This window comes from Pleurodeles waltl, chromosome 11 (genome assembly GCF_031143425.1).
Source record: "Pleurodeles waltl isolate 20211129_DDA chromosome 11, aPleWal1.hap1.20221129, whole genome shotgun sequence".
Lineage (NCBI taxonomy): Eukaryota > Metazoa > Chordata > Amphibia > Caudata > Salamandridae > Pleurodeles > Pleurodeles waltl.
Genome location: NC_090450.1, coordinates 469,374,722 through 469,399,635, shown reverse-complemented (window position 1 = coordinate 469,399,635; position 24,914 = coordinate 469,374,722). Strand labels below are relative to the sequence as shown.

Below are 24,914 nucleotides of genomic sequence, written 5' to 3'. Positions count from 1 at the left end.
GGGGAACATCAGTGCTGGTTCCAGCTGGGCACACAGTTCATGTATAGTGGCTCGGTCAAGTCGGTATCGAAGTATTATATGACGTTCCTCCATTGTCGACAGGTCCACCAGCGGTCGGTACACAGGAGGATTCCTCCTTCTCCTCGCAAGTCCCAGCGGACGGTGCCTAGGAAGGACAACATGGAGAACTGAGTCAAGCAACCCACAGGTACGTAACTACAGCTTGCACAGTACACGAATCGCTATGCATTGAATGGCTTGTATGAGTGGCAATGCAAGGCCTATGCCTGTGTGACGCAGTAGAAATTAAGCCTAGTGGGCCATTGAAATGGCGGCTGCCTGACCTGAGAAGTGTGACAGTGGGATGTGAGGTCAATGCGCTGGCGTGACACACCGTGGCAGTAGGCGGTCGAAGACCGCGGCGCCAAGCCGCATTGGTTAACATTGAACCCTATGGGTTTCAGGAGCCAATGACTGGGTGCGCCGGCGGTCGCGGGACGCACCGCGGCAGTACGCACCGCCGCGGGCGTGACCGCCATTTTTTATCTGCTTAATCACTCGAGACCTGATCATCCACAGGAGAGGACCTATACTGCAAGTGCTGCTGTGAACTCGGTCTGGAAGAGACAATGGCTGCTGCGACTGGGGAAAGGGCCCCTGCCTTCACTACAGAAGAGTTGGAGAAACTTGTGGATGGGGTCCTGCCCCAGTATGCGCTACTCTACGGTCCTCCAGACCAACAGGTAAGTACACTGTGTGCACGTTGAATGGGCTATGCCTGTGTTGAGTGGGGTGGATATAAGATGGTGGGGTGGGGAGAGAATGACGAGTGCAAGGCACGACAGATAAGAGCATGTGCCACATGGCAAGGTTGGGGAGGGGGGGCCAATCACATCTAACATGCGGAAAAATGATGATATTTCCAATTCCACCCTGTACATCTCAAATAGGTCAGCGCCCATCAGAAAGTCGACATTTGGCGTGCCATCGCCAAGGAAGTCCGGACCCTGGGGGTCCACAACAGACGGGGCACCCACTGCTGCAAGAGGTGGGAGGACATCCGCCGCGGGACCAGGAAGACCGCCGAGTCACTGCTGGGGATGGCCTCCCAACCTAGGAGGGGGTGCCAGTCGTACCCTGACCCCACTGATGTCCCGGATCCTGGCGGTGGCCTACCCCGATTTGGATGGGCGCGTGAGGACATCACAGCAGACACAAGGGGGTGAGTACCAGCACATTCAGCTATCTTTACGCGCAGTGGAGGTGCCTGGGTGGGGGAGGAGGGCTGTGGGTGACATTAGGCCAGGGCGCTTTCTGTAGTGTAGTCCTCTCCTTTAGCCATGTCCCTGTGCCCCCACCCACCACCTCTGTAGGGTGACAAGTACAGCTATCCATGGTCCTGCATCACCCATGTGCACGTTTGTTGTCCCTAGACCTGTTGGCCTAGTCACAAGTACTGAGTAGTGTACCCCGATTGCGCGGCTTAGTGCATGAGGCTCCTGTGTCTGTCCTCTCCACCAACGGTGTGGACAATGCATGCACTCAACCTGTTTTTATTTCTCCCCCCACCCTTTTTCTTTGTCTTCTTGTGCATGTGTGCATTAGCATCATCAGGCGGAGGAGAATTGGCACCGGAGCACGAGGGAGCTGCAAGTCACAAGGCCCTGGTGGGCCATGGCACAGACACCGAGGCCACCAGTGATACGGAGGGCGAGGGGAGCTTCACAACGGGGACCCGTGGTGACACTAGCGACACCGACACGTCCTCGGATGGGAGCTCCCTAGCGGTGGCGGCAACATCCGTGCCCCCCGCCTCTACAGGTACAGCCGCCACCCAGCGCACCAGCTCTGCCCTCCCACCAGCCCCTCAGCCTTCGCTCCGTGCCCGCTCGCCCAAGAAGGCGAGCATCTCCTTCGCCCCAGGCACCTCAGGCCCTGCCCCTGTTACCCCTGCTGCCCTCAGTGAGGAGGTCATTGACCTCCTACAGACCATCATTGTTGGGCAGTCTACCCTTTTGAATGCCATCCAGGGGGTAGAGAGGGAGGTGCATCGTAGCAATGTATACCTGGAGGGTATTCATTCGGGTCAGGCTGCCCATCAACGATCGTTCAATTCTCTGGCCTCAGCACTGACGGCAGCCATTGTCCCTGTTTCCAGCCTCCCTCTTCTAAATGCCTCCACCCTGTCTCTGTCTCCTGTTCCTCAGCCTATCCCATCCACACCATCAGACCAGCCTGCACACACCTCAACACCCAAGGGCAGCTCATCCAGACATAAGCACCACAGATCACACAAACATTCACCCAAGCAACACCCAGATGCAGACATGCCAACAGCCACTACCACCTCTGTGTCCCCCACCTCGACGTCTCCACTCACACCTGCATGCACACCACCAACAGCCAGTACTTCCATCACCAGCACACCCTCTAGTACAGTCCGCACACGTGCAGTCACCACCCCCACTGCCATTTACACGTCCCCTGTGTCCTCTCCCACTGTGTCTGTCACCCCCTCTTCCAAGACACACAAACGCAGGCAGCCACCCACCCAACAGCCAACCACCTCATGACAGCCTCCAGCCCATGCACCTTCACCCAAGGACAGCACACCTGACTCTCCTACAACCACCTCCTCTTCCTCCACTCCCATAACCACTGCACCTACCCTTTACCTTGGTCCTAAAAAAGTTTACCTCTCCACTCTTGACCTCTTTCCCTCACCTGACCCACCCCCTCCATCTGCTAAGAGTCCCAAGAGCACCTCAGCCACCACCAGCCCGGGTTCAGGTGTCACCGTAGTGCAGGGATTTTGGAGTCCCCCCTTTGCCAGCAGTGATACATCGGTCAGCAGCAAGGGGACAGCCAGCCCCCCTCCTGGAAAGAGGACCCGTAAAGTAAGGGGCCGCCGCGAGAAGCCTGACACGGCTGCCCCCAAGGACCAAAGTTCTGCCACTTCACCTGCCACAACATCCAGGGGAGGCAAGGCCCAGAGAGCCACATCGAAGGAGGGCAAGGGCAGCAGGGCGGAGAAGTCAGCCAGCAGGAGCGCGGACCAGGAGGGCCCCACAAGCCCCATCCCGGGTGTCAGGGAGGACAGCCAAGGGCCCAGGACACCGTCACCGAAGGGTCCAGCAACTGCACGGTCGGAGGGCGACTGAGCAGGGAGTCCTGGCCAGGTCTGACTCCCTTGAATTGCAGGACAAGCACCGCTGAACAGGGCCCTGCCGTCCACAAAGGCACCGCTGAACAGGGCCCCGCCGTGCAGAAAGGCACCGCTGAACAGGGCCCGCCGTCCAGAAAGGCACCGCTGAACAGGGCCCCGCCGTGCAGAAAGGCACCGCTGAACAGGGCCCCGCCGTGCAGAAAGGCACCACTGAACAGGGCCCCGCCGTCTCAAGCACCGCTCCGCTGGGCCCTTCCTGTCAAGCACCGCTCCGCTGGGCCCTTCCTGTCAAGCACCGCTCCGCTGGGCCCCGCCGTCTCAAGCACCGCTCCGCTGGGCTCTTCCTGTCAAGCACCGCTCCGCTGGGCCCCGCCGTCTCAAGCACCGCTCCGCTGGGCCCTTCCTGTCAAGCACCGCTCCGCTGGGCCCTTCCTGTCAAGCACCACTCCGCTGGGCCCCGCCGTCTCAAGCACCGCTCCGCTGGGCCCTTCCTGTCAAGCACCGCTCCGCTGGGCCCTTCCTGTCAAGCACCGCTCCGCTGGGCCCCGCCGTCTCAAGCACCGCTCCGCTGGGCCCTTTCTGTCAAGCACCGCTCCGCTGGGCCCCGCCGTCTCAAGCACCGCTCCGCTGGGCCCTTTCTGTCAAGCACCGCTGATAGTTTTATCATCTGATGCCCCTGCAGTGTTCTCTCCAACGGACTCAGGTCTCCTGTGTGGGCTTTGCCCATTTGTTGATACACTTTGGCCCACGGACAGTTGAAATTTCAGTGACTGGCCAGGACTTATTGCCTCTATTTATCGGTTACGCAATGTTTTCAATTGATTTTTGTATTCATTTTCCTGTTTTACCATGACTTCAATGAACCTATTTTATACATATATTTAGTTTCTCACTTTAATTATATCTTTTCATTATTCCGGGGGGGTTGGGTGGTGTCACTTTGACTCGGTGCTCTGCATTGGTGTGTAGATAGTTGGGGGGTGGGTGTATTGCGTATGTGTGTGCCCGTAACCCTTCCTCCTCCCCCCTCCCCTGTGTCGTAGGTGCGGTACTCACCGTTGTCGTCTGCGCCGGAGTTCGTACTCGTGGTAGATGAGCAGGTAGACGAGAGCAGGTAGGATGTTTAATTCGGGTTCCATGCTGTTCTCCGTCCTCGTGGAGTGTATAGAGGTGAGCGTTTTCCCGTTCGTAGTCTGTTTCCGCCGTGTTTTTATCGGCAGTGCTCCCGCCCCGGAAAAGGTGGCGGATTGGTGAGTTGTGATAGGGTGGGCGGTACATTGTCTCCCGCCTGCCTGTTGGCGGTGACCGCCGCGCTGTTTCTTTGTCCCGCCGTGGCGGTCAGAGTGTTAAAGTGGCGGTGTGTGTTGGCGGTTCCCGCCAGGGTCAGAATTCATTTTTTTTTACCGCCTGCCTGTTGGCGGGTTGACCGCTGCTTTATCACCGACCGCCAGGGTTGGAATGACCCCCTAAGTGTTACCAAAAATAAAGGTAGTTTATTTGGGTGACACAAGGCCACAAATATCTTATCTTATCACCCCGGAAAAGGTGGCGGATTGGCGGTTGTGATACTATGGGCGGTACATTGTCTTCCGCCTGTCTGTTGGCGGTGACCGCCGCGCTGCTTGTCTGTACCGCCATGGCGGACGGTGTGTTAAAGTAGCTGTCTTTGTTGGCGGTTTCCGCCAGGGTCATAATTCCCTTTTTTTTTTCGCCGGCCTGTTTGCGGTATTACCGCAGCTTTACCACCGTCCGCCAGGGTTGTAATGACCCCCTAAGTCCCATATTTATACTTTTTAGCGCCGCATTTGCTTCATTTTGTGACACAAAAGAGGCACAAACTCACAAAATACAATTACATTTTGTAAGTTTCCGCCGCTTTTGCGTCAAATAATGGCACACAAGCGGTGCTAAAAAAGTAAAAATATGGGCCTAAGGGGCCTGGGTCATGAATTTGGTTAGAAGGAAAATTAATGTAAAAAATTGTGAGAAAAGGCAGGCCTGAGGTTGAGTATGTATCATATATGATGGGTCTGGGTGTGGCTGTGAAGAGAAAGAGAGACGGATTATGGTGAGGAGAAAGGTTCGGAATGGTTAATGTTTTCGGGACACTGCTTAATTCGAGCCAGTGGTTACTGGTGCTTGGCACTGCACTTAATTGGCAACACCAGTACTATGAAAGTCTGCAACATGGTGCCGCTGTTTTACTTTTTTGGAGACAAACCCAACAACAGTTTTTAATTAATTCAATATACATTAAAAATGACTAACACCTCCCACCAAAGACATTCCTATAGTTTTGGAGACATGGAATAGTCTGAGTTGTTACACTGGCACAAGTGTGATGGTTAGTAGTTGTGTTGTTACTGTAATTGACAGAACTGAAAGCAGCAATGGGTGGTGCAAGCGGAAATGGCACATGTATTTCTTCAAATTAAGCACTGGTTTGGGAGGTGGGTTTTTAATTTTGAATGGAGCAAGAAAAGATAGTTCAAAGGTGGTGATAAGATTTAATATACACATCTACATCTTTCATTGGCAAATTTATTTTTGTGGACTATGTATGTCTGCTTTTGGTTTAACAACAATTCTGTGGGGAATTAAATATTGTGAGTAACAATCTCAGCCAATGTTTATTTATTGAACTGGATTAGGTTGACAATAAAAACCTCAAACTACACAATACATATAAAGTCAACACCTATGGTCATAGAATGAATTTTTCTTAACAAAATTAACAATTAATGATGTAAAAAAGCATTTTCAGAACAAATTACAAATATTCTCAAGTATTAACCAATTAATAGATTGCAGATGACTTTCTTTTGCAAATATATTCTTGTTAAGGGATTTCATCAGGTGAAGAAAAATATCATATAAGAGGAGATCACTTTGGGTAAATGTATCAAAAAGTTATGCAACACAGCAAGGCAACTTGCTGAGTTGTGTTGTGTAAAAGGAAGAGAGCAGAAATGCACAGTATCTACTAAGATATGACGCATTCCTGCCTCTCTTCCTGTGCTGGTGCACTTATTTCCTCCTAGCGCCAATGCAGGCACTGTTGAGCCAAGATGCAAGGATGCTTGTGTCACTGGCAGGAATGTTTTTGAGCAGAAAGTGACAATTTCCTGCACAAAAACAATTGTAGGAGGTGTTTTTTCTGTTTACACCTGTGCTGCAGAATGCAGCACATGTAGAAAGAGAACGTTTTAATGAGAAACAAAGATATTTCTCCTAGTTACGTGTTTGATGGTGAGGCGTACCATTTTGATTAAATCCCAGGTTTAATAAATTTAGTAAATCTGGGAATGCATCAAAATGCATGGGTGGGTGCATTTAATGCCTACTCTAAACCCATGTAACATCAACACGCAGCAATTTGTGCTACTTTGCATTACTTTGGATTTACTAAGCCACGCAGAGCCATACGAGGTGGCTTTGCATAGCTTAGTAAATCCCACTAAAGTGCTTTTGGTGCCTTGCATCACCTTGTGAGATTGAAGCCCTTTGCAAATATGGGCCTTGGATTCTAAGAAATCCTTTTTTTGTAGCTTGGACGAAGACTGCAGAAATACACCCAAGGAAGATGTCAGCGGGTTCCTGCATGATGCAATGGATGTCCCACAAAGAAATGTTGGAATCAGGCGAGTTTTGGCGCTGGATTCATCCAACAAGCCTTGGTTCCGGCAAAGTTGTGTTTTGCATCAAAGTTGTACTGTCTGGACCCAGCAGGGACCTGGGGGCCTCAACTCTGCTTGAGGAGGAAGAGGAGGCTTTCAGCACTTCGGAGAGCCCACTGTCAACCAAACAGCACCCACAGGAGTCCCAGGACACGGGGACAAAGGAGGTGCAAAATACGGTTGGTGCAGCACTACAAAGGAAGGTCCAATGCCGCCAGTTGAGCGTCGCAGGATAGCGTGCTGGGGACTTGGGCCACACTGTGCACAAAGGAATATTGCTAATAGTGCACAGAGGCCTCAGGAGGTGAAGAAGACACAGTGCACAGGGAAAGCAAGGTCTTACCTCCTCCAAATTGGGACAGCAGGACCTCAGGACAGTCTGTGTCGAAGGGGTCCACCACCTGTGTTCTAAGGAGCACACTCATCACGAGGAGAGGAGTCCAAGAGAACCGGTCATCAACTTAGAAGGTGCCTGCTTGAGCAGGGAAGTGACTCCGTCACTCCGAGGGAGATTTCTTTGGTCCTTCTGGTGCAGGGTGAAGGTAGGGAGTCCCCAGAACGTGCACACCATGGAAACTGTTGTAGTTGCTGGCTGGAGCTCAAGTTGCAGAGGAAAAGTAGCCCTTGTGGATACTTTGTTACTGTTACAGCGGTTCCTGGAGGAGTCTGCGGTTGATCCAAGGTCAGAGGATGAAGTAGTAGTTGCAGAGGAATCCTGATGGAAACTTGCAGGTAGAATCTGAAGAGAAACCCACAGGAGAGACCCTAAATAGCCCTGAGAGGGGGATTGGCTACCTTATCAGGTATGGACCTATCAAGGGGGTCTCTGACGTCACCTGCTGGCACTGGCCACTCAGAGGCCTTCAGAGTGTCCCCACACCTTGGAAAACAAGATGGCTGAAGTGTGGGACACACTGGAGGAGATCTGGACACCAACCCTGGGGTGGTGATGGAAGAGGAGTGGTCACTCCTCTTTCCTTTGTCCAGTTTTGTGCCAGAGCAGGGACTGGGGGTCCCCGAACCAGTGTAGACTGGCTTATGCAAGGAGGGCACCATCTCTGCCCTTCAAATCATTTCCAGAGGCTGGGGGAGGCTACTATTTCCCTATGTAACACCCTGCTCCCAAAGGAAATCCTTTGTTCTGCCTTCCTGGGACTGAGCTACTCAGACCCCAAGAGGGCAGAACCCTGTCTGTGAGGTGCAAGCCTCAGAGAGCTGGTTTGGAAGTACTGGGGCTCCATGGTGGAGCCCCCAGGATGATGGAATTGGCTCCCCAATACCAAATTTGGAATGGGGGACAATTCTATGATCTTAGATATCTTACATGGCCATATTCAGAGCTACCATTGTGAAGCTACATATAAGTATCGACCTATGTGTAGTGTATATGTGTAATGGCGTCCCCGCACTCACAAAGTCCAGGGAATTGGCCCTGAACTATGTGAGGGCACCTTTGCTAGTTCAAGGATGCCCTTACATTTAGTAACTTTGCACCTAGCCTTCATAAATGAAGGTTAGACATATAGGTGACCTATAAGTTACTTAAGTGCAGTGAAAATGGCCGTGAAATAATGTGTGCACTATTTCACGCAGTCTGCAGTGGCAGTCCTGTGAAAGGGTTTGTCTGAGCTCCTTATAGGTGGCAAAAGAAATGCTGCAGCCCATAATGATCTCCAGAAACCCCAATGCCCTGGGTACCTAGGAACCATATACCAGTGACTTATACGGGGGATCTAGTCTACCAATTGAAATTGGTAAATGAAGTCACTAGCCTATAGTGACATATTTAAAAGGAGAGAGAGCATAAGCACTGAGGTTCTGGTTAGCAGAGCCTCAGTGACACAGTTAAGCACAATGCACAACATACACATTAGGCCATAAACTGTGAGCACTGGGGTCCTGACCAGTAGGATCCCAGTGAGACAGGCAATAACATAATAACATACAGATAAAAATGGGGGTAACATGCTATGAAAGATGGTACTTTCCTCCATTCAGCATTATCAAAGTCCTACTTCAAATGTACAATATCTCTTAAGGAAACATTATCCCATTAAAAAAACAGTGAAGTTTAAACCTGATTGCAATACAACTAGTTCACAATGCAATCGTAGAGAGCTATTTCATAAAGAAGGCAAGAAAAAAATACGTATAAATAACATTTATTCCACATTTGTCATTACTTGCAATGCATACATGAGGAGCATTACATTAATATTTAAATCTATCAAATTGTCACTGGAAATAGGCATAATGTTTATAATATAATAAGGAGGGGAGTGGTTATTTTCCTGTAATGCTTCTGACTTATAGCCAACAGAGGAAATACTTCTTACCTCAAGTATTATTGCCCCAGTGGGAGGTGGAGGTTGGGTCCGACAAACAGTGTCCCATGAGGTGCAAGATAGAAATACAGCCATGGGGGCTTGATCCTTAACACTTCTCAGATATACCAAAACAAAATTTATCTGAATCTGACCACATCATCTGAGGTAATATTCTTTCACCTCAATTGTTTTGCCAAAGTGGGCTTATTCATATTTGTCATCTACATCTAGCCAACGTTCCCTCCTAGTGGGCAGTGTTGCACAGGCTACAGTAGCCATTAAAATTATATATATATATATATATATATATATATATATATATATATATATATATATATATATACATATATATATTTTTTTTACTGAAAAAACGAAGGTTACAGGGACATTATTGTTAGAAAAAAAAGGTTACGGGGACATTGTAGTTAGGTACAGATTTCACTCATAAAAAAACATTGAAATTCAGCATTTACAGTTAGAGTTATTTCAAGTAACTAGAACTTGTGGTCTAAAGAATCTATAACTTGTGCCCCATGGGCAGTTCCTGAGGCCAACCTGTCCATACAACCCCACACTGCGTATTGCCTTTGGCCATGCACAGTAGGAGTTGTCTGCAGGGCCTGTCTCTCTGGGTGTGAGAATAGGTGTGAGAGGGTGTCTCTGGTATGAGAGTCGCTGTGAGAGTGTCTGTCTGGGTGTGAGAGTGTCTATGTGGGTGTGAGAGTGTCTGATTGCACTCCAACAGGAGAAAGATGCATTCACCTTCATGAAGGATTTCAGATCGTTTTTCAGTATGGAATCGCTGAGTAAGCACTCTTGCTTTGCCTTTGCTAAGCAAGGTGTTAGGATCATTTGTACTTTCCAGAAGTGGAGCTTCAACTGGGGCACCTTCTCCGTTCAGATTTGTAAGTGCTTCCTGTTGAGGTTTAATTTCTGTGAAATGAGCATCATGGCCAGAACAGAAGCACATCTGCTCATTTATCCAACAATAGTCTACAGTTTATACAAAATGTCTATTCAACTGAAGCACTTTCTATTGGTTAGTTAGTAAGTGCTACCTCGTTGGATAAATGTGCATTGTGGGGGAGGGGGCCGTGCAGCCTTCCTCCCCTGGTCGAATTAGGTCCCAGGGATACTATCCCCCAGGGCCCACTACAATTCCATGGGGGGAGCCACATGACCCCCTTGCAGGGACCATCTCTGCCACAGGGGCCCCATCCCGGGGCCCAGTGTTTGACCTTGTACTTTTGGTGTGTTTCCTCTGACTTTTTGCCTTTTGACCTCCTATTTTTATGGTATGGTGGATTCTGTTTTTGCTGGTTTATTGACTCTGCGCACTTTAGCACTGCTGATCAGTGCTAAAGTGCAAGTGTTCCCTATGTAAATTGTATTGGTGATTGGTTTACCCATGACTGGCATATTTGAGTTACTGGCAAGTCCCTAATAAAGTGCGCCAGAGGCGCTCCAGGCCTGTGAAGCACATGCTACTAGTGGGCCTGCAGCACTGGTTGTGCCACCCACATGAGTAGCCCTGTGAGCATGTCTCAGACCTGCCACTGCAGTGTCTGTGTGTACAGATTACATCTGCTAATTTGACCTGGCAAGTATTCTAACTTGCCAGGCCCAAACCTTCCCATTTACTACATGTAAGGCACCCTTAAGGTAGGCCCTAGGTAGCCCCATGGGCAGGGTGCAGTGTATTTAGAAGGTAGGACATGTACTGATGTGCTTCAAATATGCTAACAGTGAAAGACTGCTAAATTAGTTTTTTTACTGTTGCAAGGCCTATCTCTCTCATAGGTTAACATGACGGCTGCCTTTAAATAACTTTTTTAGTGCAGTTTCCCTTTGAGAGCAGATAGAGATTTGGAGTTTAGGGTCTCTGAGCTCACAATTTAAAAACACATCTTTTTGTAAAGTTGTTTTTTAAATTGTCTGTTTGAAAATGCCACTTTTTGAAAGTGGGCATTTTCTTTCTTAAAACATTCTGTGCCTCTGCCTGCCTGTGTATTCCATGTCTGGGTCAGACTGACAGTTGAGCTGCTGTGAATTCCCTCTAGACAGTGACACAAAGGGAGCTGGGATGTAGCCTGCATATCCTGTGGGCTGTCTGGGGCTAGAGTGGAGGGAGGACTGGTCACTTACACTTAAATGAGCTGTGCATGCCCTCTCACAATGCACTCTCCAACCCCCTGGTATGTGTCTGGGGCCTGGCCTGGGCAAGGCAGGGTATTGTCAACAAGAGAGACTTTCCTTTGAGGTTTGCCTACTTCAAAGGCAGAACTGGGTATGAGTAGTGAACCCAAAATCCTAGACCTTTAGAACACTTCTGGATCAGAATGAACCTCCGCCAAGGAGAAGAGCTGAAGAGCTGGGGGAGGAGTACTGCCCCTTTGTTGTGTGTGCTTTGCTGGGTTCGCCTGCAGATGCTGCTTCTGCCTTAAAGAGGACAAAGACTGGACCTTGCTGTGTATCTTGCTTGTGAAATTTCTCTAAGGGCTGTTGGGAGTCTCAGTGATATCAAAGACCTTAGCTTCATCTGCCTACAGCACTGGGAACTGTGGGTCTTGTGCTGCAACAGTAGAAAAACCACAGCAATGCCATCAGCGACGCCGCTGGCTGCACTGTGACCTGACGACACCACATGGAGCTGTGCCCCACATCACACCGCAGCCCTGGTCTCACTGATGCCGACACCTGATGTCCTCACTGAGCTGCTGCATGCACCGTGACCTGAGGGCCCCGCACTCCATATCGCCTTACTCACACCACATCCTTGGCATCCCCAGCAATGCTGCTCCACACTGACACTGATGCCGCTGCCTGCACTATGGCCTGTGGACACTGCTTGTGAGGTACACAAAGCACTGTCCCATCCCGCACCGCAGTCCCAGTCCACCAACGCCAGCACCATCGACTCCAGTATTGTCAACAGATGCCCGTCTGCACTGTGACCCGTGGGAGCTGCTCGGAGCCCACCCCATTCCACCCCACCGTCTTGGGCCTATAGAAAACAGCACTTCAGCAACAACAATGTTACTGCTTGCACCATGACCTGGAGACACTGCATGTCATTCCGCCCCACTTCACACTGCATCACTGGTCTCACTGACAACGCAGGACGCTGTCACCGTGATGCTGCCTGCACAGTGACCTGTGTGCACTGCACGTCGCATGTCCAGCTTCGCACTGCAGCCCTGATGCCAGCCACGCCAGCGCTCCTTACCTCGTCATAAACCCAGAGATCGATCTGCAACACATGTGACTTCAAGTGCCCGACAACCCCAAAACCGACCTCCAGAACCGATGTCTGCGACGCAGCACTCCAGGTCTCATTGTGAGGATCATGATGCCCTACATTTCCAAGGTACTTTTTGCGGTTCTTCCCAACACCATAGCTAGCCCGCGACACCGCAGCCAGCCTGAACTGTTGAATTTGTTGTTCAAGATGCTGTGATAGCCCCAGACAGAGCTATCGACTTCCAGGAACTATATTTTTAAGTAATTCTTGCAAAATGTATAACTTTATTATTGTATGAGATTGTCCTCATTTTTATAGATAGAAATATTGGCTATTTTTCTAAAACTGGTGTGGTGTCCTTTTGAAGTGTTTTCACTGTATTACTGTGCGTTATGTGCAGATACTTTACACATTGCTTCTGAGATAAGCCTGCCTGCTCGTGCTAACAAGGCAGTGAGCAGGAGTTACCTGCGCTGGGTAGCTCCCTTATCCTGACTACAGTGAAGGTCCCTACTTGGACAGGGTGCAAACCGACTGTCAACTAGAGATCCCTTTTTCTAACACCCGGCTTCATAATTTTTTTAATATTTTTAGGGAGGGTGACCATGCGGCCCCACTCCCCTGGCCGATTTTGTCCCAGGGGTCTCCAAACCCCCTGGGGCCTACCACTGTTAAATGGGAAGGCGGGCTGCGCAGCCCCCCTTCCTGGGCCAATTTTGGCCATGAAGGCCCCATGGCCCGGCCATCTCTCCAGGGTGCCCCCCAATGCACCCGTGTGAAATGGCACCATGTGGGGAGCCTCAAGGGCTCTGAAGTCCGAGCTGGTTCCTTGACCCCCACAGGAACCGGAATTGCTGTCACAGAGAGGGAGATGCATCTTCCCTGCCTGCAAGTCTGAATGCAGGGAAACAGAGGAGACCTCAGCTCACAGCAAGTTAGAGCTGTTAGACAGCTCTCACTTGCTGTGAGCAAAGTGTTTGCTCTGACTTGGCAGGAGCTGTCAAAGCTCCCACCAAGTCAGAGCACACATCTATGTCCAGGGGTAGGCTCCTCAGTACATAGCAGGAGCCAGCCCTGTGGGGTGGCTGTTCCCACAGAAATTATTTGCTCCTCGAGGGGGCTCTGCAGCCCCCCTACAACATTAGAATTAGCCTGGTGAGGTGGCAGTCCACATGGCTGTGGGGGGGCTTTGTGGCCCCCACATAGAATTCAACATGAGCCCCAGGGAGGTGGCAGTCCCCGGGGCAGTGTGTGGCACCTTGCAACCCCCGCATTTCATTCAACATTTGCCCAGGGGCCAGCATGGCCTCCTCATTTAGTCCAACATTTGCCCCAGGGAGGTGGCGGTCCCTGGGGCTGTAGGGAGGCATGTGGCAATCCTATATTTAATTCAACATTTGCGCTGGGGAGGTGTTGGTCCACAGGGCTGTGGGGGGGGTGCATCCCCCCTGCATTTCATTCAACATTTGCCAAAGGGAGGTGGCAGTCCGGGGGCTAATACAAGTACATAGGAGGTGGGCCCTATGTGCCCCACTCCTTTGTAAAGCCCCTGATGCCCCAGGGACCTGGTCCGTCTGGGGCAAAAGAAAAGAAAAGGGCTGGATGCCACTCTCTTTTTTTTAAATGTTGCAGAAAGCTGCGGATCTGTGGATTTTCCCCGATATTTAAAAAAAGGAATTTTAGCCTGGGCTGGGTCCATGAGGTACCCCTAGACCACAGCTAGGGCAGTGGTTCTCAAACTTTTTAATGCCACGCCCCCCCCCCCCCCCAGTGCGGAAAAAAAAATCTCCGGGGCCCCCCTAAGGATTTTCCACAATTATTCAATTAAGTTGGCAATGTTTAAATATGTCTAGACTTATTTAAACATTGCATTTAAGTTCTGTTGCCTTTTAAAAAATGCAATAAGTGTTTTTCTACTTAAAAAACATCAGTGTTCTCTCCATAATGCCCCGTTTGGCCAGAGCCTAGCGCCCCTCTGGGATTATCTGAGGTCCCCCTAGGGGGGCTTGCCCCCCAGTTTGAAGACCCCTGGGCTAGGGGCTCAGAGTGACCCTACCGTGGCCCCTTTAATTTTTTTCACTTTTTTGGGGGTCTCGGCTGAAGGTGAGTGCCAAGATAGCTGCCAAAACTTCCTTGTTGAAGTGTTGACAGCCAATCAGATATCAGCAAGGGAACAGTTGGATCCACTGAGGATCTGTGTCCCTACATATCTATATTTCTTCAATTCTAATCTTTCCAAAACTACTTAAAGAATTTACACCAAATCACAAAAAGCACACTTTCTTGACAAAGAGCTAGCTTTTTGCCAAATGTGGTGTAATTCCATTCAGCGGTTCAGGATGTAGTCATGTTCAACAATTTGAAAAATCCCACTGCCGTAGAATGTGAAAGACATTTTTAGCACCCCCCCTACTTTTCTTGCCCCAGCTCATTGATCCCTCCAAAACTTTAAAGGCAACACCTGTACTGACAAAATTATAGGTTTTGAAAAGTTTGTGAAGATCCATAAAACTGCGCAAAAGTTATTGACAACACAAAAAACGCTCTATCAATGGAATAAATGGTTCTAACTATAGGTACCTACTGGAACCGCTAGTAGGAATATATATATATATATATATATATATATATATATTCTCTTATAAAAAGCAATGGTTCACTTGGACATTCTTGTTAGGCTCACATTTTAAATGTACCAAACCATAGAAAGAAATTCACCTGTTATAGTTAGAGTTATCTCATGTAACTATAACTCGTGTCCATATTATCAATGTTATCAAAGATGTCATGAGTGAACTATTATGTGGGGTAATTAGCAGTACATGGTAAGGGTGCGAGATATAGTACCTTAGCACAAGTAATAGTTATGTGAGATAACTCTAACTATAATTGGTGAATTTCTATGGTTTGATACTTTTAAAATGTGAACCTAATTGTAACGTCTTGTAACCTGAGTTTTTTTTTTAACTGAATTTCAATGTTTTTTACAATTCTATTCCCTAACTATAACATCATTGTAGCTTTTTCAGTGAATTTCTTCCTTTTTTTAATGCAAAGTAATTGTCATTCCTATACATTAATCCAACCATAATTGTGCATGGTGGCTGTTGGCTGTAGGGCCTGGCATGTGGCCCGGCCCGCAGCCAGACCCTATAACCACCCAACCCTGCGCTGCACAGGGCCTTCAGCTATGCATAGCGAGGGTTTGCCACAGGGCCTGGCCTGTGTGCAGGCCCTGCTGGCAACCCCTATTACCACCCAACCCCACGTGATGCTCGGCTTTTGGGGTTCACCTTAATGGAATCACCCTCTTACAGACTTAACATAAGCCCAATTTTAAGTTAAGAGGCAGACTGGTATGCATTAGCCACTGAAAAGATACTTTCAGCGAGGCCCTATGGACAACCTTTTGTAGTTTGATAAAATACACTACACACCTTTCCTGAGATGAGAACAATGGCATACTACCTTAGAGCCATGCTTACAACCACACTGTGAGGTTAACCTTCTCTAAGTGGGTCACTCCTCCATTCTACATTATTCAATAATCTGCAGTGCTATAACTATAACATCACTTTAACCATTGCGTTTTCAGTGGATTTCTATTTTTTAAGCATACATTTATATCCTATTGTCATACCTAGCTACAATGTTAGATTATCCTTTGATTTTTCAGTGGTATATTCAGTCTTAGGAATCTTCACCTCCTAAACTGAAGGAATTCATACCTGTAAGTGTATTTTTAGGTGTAAGTCTACTGTTGGCAAGGAATACATTTACAAGTGTAAAATCTATCTTTTGGAGTCAGCCTTTTATTGCTGAGCATTTGCAACTGTTCGCCATATTTTCCCTGTGAAATGACCAAATAGACACAAATATTACAAATTTGTTAATGAGAGAAGATGACGTCACAGACTGCCTCTTTTCTTAAACCCAAATGGTGTTAATTCATTCTTCCATCATTCACCAGCTTGCAGAGGGTATGATTGTTTCCCACCCTCAGGTAGTTTAGTGAACTCAGCTTAAAAAAGAATCATCCTGTCAACACAACAGGAGGCTGTGCCTCCACGCCCACATTGCTGCACTAGACAGTGTGCGCTACAGTGCCCCTGGCAATGATCAGATGTGAACCAAGGCTGTGAGTATTTTTCCAAAAGGTCTTGGTGCTTGACACTTTTGTAGAGTCTTTTAATCCCGAGTGCATGTGAGGTGGTGTTAGCTTTCAAAAGAGATGAAGCTGATGCAGCTGGACCTTTTTGCTTCGCAGGGTGTGGACTATCTGCATTTATTTATTCACCCCGTAACATCCACTGCAGCCACAATGCACAAGAAGGCAGTCCTCATTTGAATGAACACTGACCAATAGGACCCTTCAATTCGAATCAGCGCCAGCTCTGCTCTTGATTGTTGTGACATGCTAAGAAGCATTGGGATATTCCAATTTAAAAGCTCCTGCAAACCTAAGGCACCATGTAGGAGATGATATAAGGGGAAATGTTGATTTTTGTTTACGTGAGAAACTAATCGATGAAACATGAGAATATGGCTTTGTACAATATGAATGTCTGATGTTTTTAATGCCAGGCACTGATTATTGTGCAAAATCAATTTTGAGTTATTTCTGAACTGATCACCTAAGCAACTTTTTTTAGAGCAAAAACATTTGTTTATTGGGAAAATGCCATAGCGAGTGAGGCTACTTTATGTACGGTAATAACTTTCTCTTCATGTCCTGATGACTCCTCCCTTTTCTTTGTTGACTCCTTAGTCATATTCGATATTGGATTATGGAGAGAACACATCACTCATCTTTTGTCAACAATCTCTGCTGCAGTATCGACTCTTGTATTTTTTGTACTTTTGCGGGAAATGAAGTAAGTTTATTTTAGTACATTGACATATATTTGATGTTTGAGAGAGCAGTCATCTAGAACAGTGGTTCACCAAGGACTCACTCAGGGACAGGTTGGTATTTTATTAGCAAATCGTCTGCTACACACATTTAATGTTGAAAGCATCTGAATTCAACCACAGTTATTTATACAGCAACTAAATTACTGAGAACAGTAATGTTAAAATTTTGAGCTAGCCTCCCTTGATACACAATGGTATTTAGTTAGAAACAAAATGCATAATAGACAGACCTTAGAGAAACATTAGAAAAACAAACAAGCAATTATTTAGTGTCCCAGTGGTCTTACAAACAGCAATAATAATAAATGTCCCTACGTGTAAGTACATACAAAAGACAAAAAAACTGCACTCGGACGAGCCGGCTAAATTAATTATTCACAATAATTCAAGGCTCTGGGCATAGTAGTTTATACTGGGACCAAGCCTGGAAGTTGGATGTTGATGTTTTAACTTTAATGATTGCTTTCTGAGGTCATAATCAGGAGAGATAACAATATTGCCCATTTACATTGAGACAGATTAAAGGTAAGACTAGTAGAAATTGAACACATTTGATATTAAAGCCTAGCAAGTAGAAATAGAGAGATTTCAGTATGTACTAGTGTGTAGCAGTCTCAAATGCTCCTGAAATGGCAAGAGATGTTTAAAAAGTAGGTAAATAGTAGCAAAGAGATCTCCAATGCAACTGAAAAATGAAAAATAGGTTACTTATGATTAGAAAGTTCATATCAGACATACTGTTGGTGCTTGGGAAATAAAATGGAAATATTCGAAAATAGAAACTGGTAAGTGACTGGTTTGAGCCACCACAGTGAGTGACATGAGAAGAATATTCAATAATGAGAGTTACCTGAAAATGATAAGCTCTCTAATCAGACTATAGAGGTAAGTACCCTTGATGTACACGATTGAGGCTAAACTGTAGCTAACCCTGTTATAGAATAAATGTGTCCATTTGGGAAACTACTCACCCATGATAGATGGTAACAGGGGATAGGTAAAACAGGTTCAAGTATAGGTGACGTGAGTTCATCATGTTAGGCCCAGAGGAGTGGCTTATCCTTAAGGAGAAGGGGACAGCACTCAAATGTCACTTTCCGTCTGTGTTTTGCTTCTGAAAGGAGAGCGGCATTCATGCCCAAATTAATTATGACCGATGAACCTTGGAGCAAGACTTGTATCACAAAGGAGAAACAAAGCAAACAGCATCAAAGGACTGTGTGGCTCAGAAGACAATGTAGGAATAAGCAGTTGGTCAAACAAACTTGTATGGAGCGGAATCAAAAGGACTGGGACCTATTCCTGAGAGTAAGCTAGCAAGACATTTACAACAGCCTTCACAATGAAATTTGCCACTCAAAGATAAAATTCAATTCTTAGAAAAATGTACTAAAAACAATATTAGAAAATTCAGAAGATTATAAAGAATCATTTTAGTTAAGATGAAAATGAAATGCATTTGAGAAACTAATTTGTACGAAACAAAAATGTCAAGAATGGAAAAACAAAGGCATGGAATAAAGCGTACCGGCGTATTGAACCTACGACTGCTAAAACAAATTACATGATGCAGAACAGGTCACATTAAAGATTCACAACAAATGTTAGTTATCAGCTAACAATTCTTCAACTAATATGTGCCTTGCTTCCACTGCATGCAGCATTGTGTCATGGCAGATCTAATCACACAATAAGGCGGCTAGTTGCTTAATCCACGTAAATAACGAATTTAAACCCACTGCTTAGTACAAAGTCGAGTTCTTACAGTACTATAACATTTCCATCAAAATGAGTCAGTGATTGATCAATTCACAGCACTGTATCCTCTCGCATTCTAGTCTTGTACAATTTATTGCCAATCTCTTGCTCTTGCTGTTTTGTGGCCATTTCAATTACTCGCTAAGTCATGTTTCATATTTCACTTCCCATGAAGTGTGCAACTAGAGGATAAACAAGCATTTTCAACGCAACGGGGCTCGCATTTGCTCGAGTCGGAGCTATTTGCGTTGTAAACTCCTAACCTAACTTTTCTTGCCACACAAATTAAAAGAGAAAAAAACAGCATGATCGCGCTGAAATTTAAAACGAAAAAACGGAGCACGGTCGCGCTATGTAAACCCCAGTGCGATTGCGCTGCGGGGAAAATTAACAGATAAAGTTGTCCAGAAACCAGGCTCAAAACATCGGCCTCGTATGTTTCTAGTAGTTTACCGGTGCTCTGTAGGTGGGCTCAACACCGGAAAAGGCATGACTATGCATGCCTTTCACAAATGAAAGCAAGCGGATTTTAAAGAGCATGCCCAGGAACCAATGAAAGAGTCTGACGTAACCTGGGCGTGGTTTGAAGCCCAAAGAGAGATTACTTTATGGATGGAGTGCTTTGCGCTCGCCAATAAAAATGCACCTTGTAGTGGAGTTTCTGTGAAGGTACTAAAAAACTCTGCCGAATTCCGCGGAGTTCAGCGAGCCGGCTGAGCATTGCTTGGGCATGCGTAGTATTCAGAAGTAGTCCAAAACGACCTGTTTAAGATTAGCTATTGTCTTGTTCGCCCCTTCTGTGTGCGGCTATGGTACTTGCCATTTGCTAGAGTTCCAATGTTTATCGTTTGATGAAAATCAATTACTCTAAATTGGGGAAATGATCCCAAACCATGAAATTGATTTAGAGTTGTGCATGTTTTCAGATAAAACACAAATAAAAACGTAACAGCTGTTATATGGGTGAGAAATCACGACGCAGCTATGAATCACATTAACTTAATTTACAATATTTACAAAAATGCAATTACTTTATAGTTCCGTGCCAGACACACCTTTCAGCACAGAAACAGAACCCCTGCTGTGTGGCCGAATAATGTAGTAAATAATTCTTCCCGTCAATCAGTATTTACCTTAGTGATGAAGGCAAACTTGGCGTGATCAAGGAAGAGCTAACTTGCTTAGCTCCACCAGGAAGACGTACCTGGATAATGGTAGGGAGGAAGCTATACCTGGCTGTATCAAGGATGAGATAAAGTGTTTATGCCCCTTTGTGTCTGCATCCACTAACAGAACCTGCCTTGGTGATGACACACCTGGCGGTATCAAGGAGGTAGTAACGCATCTATATCCATGAAGAAGACTAACCTGGGCGACAATGAGGGCATGCACTTTGGACCACATGGGCTCACTGTGGCACCAAAGGGGACATGTACACTTGTGCCGGAAGGTTGAGCCGTTTGCCCGGTGCCCCTGCACCCCCTCTGAAGATGGGCTGCAGCATGTGACCCTACACAAGCACGATGAACGCTACAAGCTGCTCTATGAAGCCTGCCAAGCAGTGCTTAATTTGTGGCTGTTTTTTCCGGTGCTGAGCACCAGCACTTATTTTTGAGGGCCGGGGCTTATTCTTCAGCCTCAAGCATTTGCTGTGAGCAGAAGACACATATGGGAAAGACGGATGAAGGGAAAAACGAAAAGCGTCACAAAGGGAGAAAGCAGAAAGCTGCAAGAGTGAGCAGAAGGGGCAGGGAGTGGCTTTATATGGATTGAGGAGGCCCGGGATGGCTTCAGGATTACGTCACCTCAGTATTCCGTGTTCACACATTTAATTGCAGGAGCCGAGTGTTTAAGAGAAGGCCCTTGGCACCGGCACTTTTTTATTTACAAATTAAGCACTGCTGCCAAGTGAGCTTCCTTAGACTACAAGCATTTCAGGAGTTTTTATTTGGAAATTTAGCGCTCCGCATTTTACCAGCCTCTGAAGGATGAGAAGCGCAGTCTCTTAGAGAATAGCTCAAGCATTTACCTGATCTGATGTCTGCAGTAGCTGCACCAACCCCCTCCACTAACTTCATGGGATTGGAATATGCTTCCGACAGATTGCATGCAGACTCATGCCACAGGTGCCTTAACACTGATTTATCCCAACCTACGCGCTTTTGCCCCTGGGAGTTATGGAAGCTGCTAAAAAATGACCCAGTAACCAATTTAGTTAGAAGTGGTAGGAGTTTATAATTAACAGATTCAGTGCTCTGCATGTTATCATCCTCTGAAGGATGAGAAGCGGAGTTTCTCAAAGAATAGCTCAAGCATCTATCTGACCGCATGTCTGTAGAAGCTGCACCTACACTCTCCACTATCCTCATGGGATTGGATTTGGAACAGGCTCCTTGACAGATTACATGCAGATTCATGCTGCAGGTGTCTTAATACTAGGAGTTATATCAGCCTACGCGCTCTTGACCCTGGGAGTTGTGGGAGCTGGTAAAAAACTGACCAAGTAACCCATTTAATTATTAGCAGTTAGAAGTGGTAGAAATTCAGCATGAGGCACTGTTTAAAGAAAAGGTATCCTAATCTTATTATAATTTATATTATTGAGAGACCATCTGTGTTTTCTCACGTTCTCTCCAAGTTTTTCTCGGTCTGGGTCTGGTAGCTGTGCCTACAGATGCATCTATTGTGGGGTTCTGTGATGATGACATTGTGGTCACAGCCAGGTTCAAATCCTGCTGGTCTACTTAGCCTTTCATCCTTCAACGGTCGATAAGATGAGTACCATTGAGTAGGGCAATAACAGATATGTGTTCAGCGCCAAGATGCTCTTCAGTTAGTGAGCGTTATAAATAAAAGTGACCATGTTTCCCAAGAAGTAGGGGCCAGCTCTGTCTGCTGTTTTAGAGCGATGTGACAACTGGATCACAGCATAACTCCTCTTTATAGTTTAATGATTTAAAAAATGCTAACAGATAACATCTCATTTTTTCCATGGCTCTCAAGTGCAGATCTTTTTATCATCACCAAGGCAATGGTATTCAAGACTTTAGTCTTCGGCTGCAGGGTACACAGATGACAATGCAGCAGGTGCATAACCTACACATTTAACCATGAGCCATATAATAGCTCTCCAGCTGGCTGGGTTAGCGTGGTGATCCCAAAACCTGTGAGAAATGTGTTCGCTTTAAACTCCCAATGTGTCAGGAGGTTATCTGGTAATCCAGTCAAGCCTGCTGTCTGCTGGCATCATTGGAGCATTTATGGTCGCTTTTGCAGGCCCTGATTGGGACGAGGCTGCAGGCAGGCATAGACTGAGTCTCAGATGGATGGGCATGATGCATGCCATCTGGATATTAGGGTGACCACCCGTCCTTAATTTTCACGGTCTGCCCATAATTTCACCCTGCGCCCGTTGTCCGTGATGAAAGGCTTAACAGACGGCATGTTTGAAATGAGGACTTACACATTCACAGTTCTTTCAGGGACCTCGGTACCTCATAGTACTAACAAGCATAGGCAAATCCAATAGGTCTCGTCTACGCAAGAGTTATTGGCTTTGCCAATGTGTTTTAGCCATGTTATACACCAGAGTGGCTGATGTCCAGCATGGCTAAAAGGTAGTGGCATAGTGGTGTAGAGTAGAGTAGAGTGGCATAGAGCACAGTGGAGCAGAGTAGAGTACAGTGGGGTACAGTGCAGTTGTTTAGAGTGCATTGGCATAGAGTGCAGTGGTTTAGAGTGCAGTGGCATGGAGTGGCGTGGGACAGAGTAAAGTGGCATAGAGTGCAGTCGAGTAGAGTGGCATACACCGGAGTGGCAGAGAGTGTAGAGTGGTACAGTGGCATAGAGTGCAGAGTAGACTCGTGTGGCATAGAGTGCAGTGGTGTAGAGTGGTGCAGAGTGGAATAGTGTAGAGTGGTGCAGTACAGAGCAGAGTGCTGTAGAGTGCAGTGGCTTAGAGTGGAGTGATGCAGAGTAGAGTGGCATAGAGTGTAGTGGCATAGAGTGCAGAGGCGTAGAATGCAGTAGTACAGAGTACAGTGGTGTAGAGTACCGTGGCAGATAGTGTAATGTTGCAAAGTAGAGTGTCAGTGCAGTGGCACAGAGAGCAGTGGCTTAGAGTATAGTAGTGCAGATTAAACGGCAGTGGGGTAGAGTGCAGTTTAGAGTGCATTGGAGTAGAGTGCAGTGGCATAGAGTGGTATGGGCCAGAGTAGAGTGGCATGGAGTGCAGTGGAGTAGAGTGGCATGCAATAGAGTGGCAGAGTGTAGTAGTGCAAAGTGGCACAGTGGCATAGAGTGCATAGTAGACTCACATGGCATATAGTGGTGAAGAGTGGAGTGTAGAGTGGTGCAGTGCAGAGTAGAGTATAGTGCTGTAGAGTGCAGTGGCATAGAGTGTTGTGGCGTAGAATGCAGTAGTACAAAGTAGAGTGGTGTAGAGTACAGTGGCGGAGAGTGCAATGTTGCAGGGTAGAGTGTCATTGCAGTGGTGTAGAGTGGCAGAGTGGTACAGATAGCAGTGATATAGAGTGCAGTAGTGTAAAGGGCAAAAGCATACAGTGCAGTTGTTTAGTGTGCATTGGCTTAGAGTGCAGTGGCATAGCGTGGCATGGGGCAGAGTAGAGTGGCATAGAGTGCAGTGGAGTAGAGTGGCATACAAAGTGTGGCAGAGAGTGCAGTAGCTTAGAGTGGCGCAGTGGCATAGAGTGCAGAGCAGACTCAAGTGGCATAGAGTGGAGTGGCATAGAATGATGCAGAGTGGAGTAGTGTAGCAATGTATAATGCAGAGCAGAGTATATTGCTGTAAAGTGCAGTGATGTAGAGTGGAATTATGCAGAGTAGAGTAGTAAAGAGTGCAGTGGAATAGAGTGTATTGGTAAAGAATGCAGTAGTACAGAGTACCGTGGTATAGAGTATAGTGGTAGCCAGTGCAGTGTTGTAGAGTGTCAGAGTGCTGTGGCGTATAGTGCAGTTTTTTAGTGCATTGGCATAGAGTGCATTGAAATAGAGTGCAGTGGTTTAGAGTGCAGTGGGGCAGAGTGGCGTAGAGTGCAGTGGTGTAGAATAGATTGTTTCAGAGTAGAGTGCAGTTGCACAGAGTGCAGAGGTATAGGGTAGAGTGCAGTGGCATAGAATGCAGTGGCACAGAGTGCAGTGGCGTAAAGTAGATTGTTTCACTGTAGAGTGAAGTGTCATAGAGTGAAGAGGTGTAGGGTAGAGTGGAGGTGCATCGAGTGGCATAGCATGTGATGGCATAGAGTAAGGTGGTGTAGAGTGCCGTGGCATAGAGTAAGTTAGAGTGATGGACAGTCTATTGATGTAGAGTGTTAGAGCATAAAGTTGAGTGCTACAGAGTAAAGTGCAGTAGCATTGAGTGTATTAGCATAGAGTGCAGTGGCGTACAGTGCAGTGTTGCAGAGTGGCATAAAGTGGAGTTGTGCAGACTAGATTGGTGCTGCCTAAAATGAAGTGGTATAGCATGCAGAGGTGCAGAGCACAGTGGTGTACAGAGGTGCAAAATGCATTGGCATAGAGTAGGGTGGTACAGAGTAGAGTAGAGAGGCGAAATCTGAAGTAGCATGGAGTGCAGTGGCATAGGGTGGAGTGGTTGAGAGTAGAGAAGAGTGCAGTGGCCCATAGTGCAGTGGCATGGAGTGGTGTAAATTGGAGTGATGAAGAGTGGGGTGCAGTGGTGTGGAGTGGTGCAGAGCAGAGTGGAGTGGAGTATGCATGGTGTGGTAACACACTGCCATTATAGACAACATGTTTTTGATTGAAATGACCCTTACATTGCACAGATATACAGTTTTTCAAATAAAACTATACAT

General features: G+C 47.0%; 1 long non-coding RNA gene across 1 annotated transcript in view; it reads right to left on the bottom strand.

Annotated features, from left to right (window-relative positions):
* LOC138266634 (uncharacterized) overlaps positions 1-19,560 on the bottom strand; it is a 76,537-nt gene extending 56,977 nt beyond the window's left edge. The window contains exons 1-2 of the long non-coding RNA XR_011199588.1: positions 19,537-19,560; positions 18,297-18,439 (exon numbers count right to left, since the gene is read on the bottom strand). This is a non-coding gene — a long non-coding RNA (uncharacterized lncRNA). The remainder of the gene's footprint in view (positions 1-18,296; positions 18,440-19,536) is intronic.
* Between the last annotated feature and the right edge of the window lie 5,354 nt (positions 19,561-24,914).